Source organism: Schistocerca cancellata, chromosome 4, assembly GCF_023864275.1.
Source record: "Schistocerca cancellata isolate TAMUIC-IGC-003103 chromosome 4, iqSchCanc2.1, whole genome shotgun sequence".
Taxonomy (NCBI): Eukaryota; Metazoa; Arthropoda; class Insecta; order Orthoptera; family Acrididae; genus Schistocerca; species Schistocerca cancellata.
Genome location: NC_064629.1, coordinates 696,592,340 through 696,594,340, shown reverse-complemented (window position 1 = coordinate 696,594,340; position 2,001 = coordinate 696,592,340).

Sequence of the window (2,001 nt, the reverse complement as noted above, 5' to 3'; positions counted from 1 at the left end):
CAGCACATTTGACGATGGCAACAGGATGGATCACCAAAATATTGTGTTGTTTGTACATTTACAGACAGCAATACAGTCATAAATTAATTTCTTATAACATTTGTTGTGGAAAACTAAAGAACAATTGAATATGTTTATTTCTAACTTTGCAGACCTGTGGCTCATCCTGTGCAAAGTTGTTCCAAAGGCAGAATCACCATCCATTGTTATTAGTATATAGTTACTGATAATTTTTTGAATAATATTCTTTACTTCTTTTGTATTCACCAAATAAGTTTGGCACCGAACATGAAAAGTAGTGGGAAGCGACCCCCCCCCCTCCCCTCCCCCCCCCCCCCCCCCCCAAAAAAAAAATCACAAAAAAGTAGTTGATTTAGTGAGAGCAGGCATTGCCCGCACAGGGAGTGACTGTTAAAACTAAGTTTTTTTAAAACAGCCACAAGTCACACTTTGTACTTTTTATTTAGCATTTTCACTCTTCAAATGAAAAAGAGCATCGTCAGAATAAACACCTTAAAGGTGGTTGACAGTATTTAAAGATTTCATCTTTGGTGCTGTCAGTGTCATCATTTACTACTGCACTTTAAACATACTTTAAACTTAAGTTTAAGTACTATACTACAGCCAGTTTAATCTTTAGAGCTGTCAGTCAACTTTAAAATGCGATCTTTAATGCTGTCAACCAACTTTGAACTGTATATTCTGATGATGCTCTCGTTAATTTGAAGAGATAGACTGCCAAATGAAAAAAATACAAAGCATGGCTTGTGGCTGTTTTCAAAAACTTATTAGTTGCTGTACTTAGGTGGCCTGCTTGCACACTTGGAACTTATCTCATCAAAGGAAAAATACTGATATAACAAACAAAACAGATAACACAGTAAGAAATCATTAATTATCCTTTACAATACAACGCCAATTAACCAAACTAAAGGGAGGGGGTGGGGGGGGGGGGGGGGGGGCCATTTCGGATAACAACTTTTTCATTTAAACCACCAATATCTAACATGCTATATAGCATTTGTATTGTAATTATAGTACGTATTTTTGAAAAGTTTTGAAGGCCAAACAAATTCAAAGATCTCTTTGTAGGCTATGCTTATGTTCTTTATTAAAGTTAACAGTTTCATTTTTTGGATTACAGAACATTAATATACAGCATACTGTACTCAATACAGTAATTAGTAACATACACATTATTCATTCAAAAAACTCAGTAATGTTTGTTTGTTTCATGTTTTCCTCCTAACATTTTCAAGCAGTTGTGTACTACCATCTTTTCCTTAGAAGAAGGTCACCGGGCATTTACTCACTGCATTGTTCAATAAATGTTAGGGTAACCTGTAATAACAAAGATGTACTGTAATTTCTGTGTTATCATATACTCAATATGTTTTTGAAAAATAAACTCTTTATACAGACTTACCCCTCCTGCTCAAGAAGCATTAGCAGCTGTCACTCAGTCATCCACATGTTCTACTCTTGACTGTTTGATCACTTCAGCATTTGACTGCAACACTGTTTCCACAGTTTCTTGGTACAGGATTTCTTATGAATCATCTGTGACAACCCATTCATCCACATTGCACATGTTCATGTCTTTTCATCTGGGAATTCTTTTTACCATATCTGTAAAATTTTCAAAATTTTCTGGCTAGTCTTCTTCATGCTCATCATACAGTTTTCTCCACCATGTATTGAAGTGTGTCTTCTTTCATATTATACCAGTTTTGTGCACATCAGTAAACTATTTGTTTCATATTTACTGCCTTCAGCACATCATCTATGTTTTTGTTTTGCATGTCACTATCTTGCAGGATGGTTCTCAAAAGTAACCCATTGTGGTCCCAGTTCAATTTGTTGTTATGACTGGATTCAGTGGCGGAAATAGACTGGTAATATGTGGTACAAGGAAATCCACAACAATATCACCACTTTTGAAATGACAAGGATGTGTATCTGCTTTGTCAATTAATAAGATTGACCTTTTTCAATCAAATA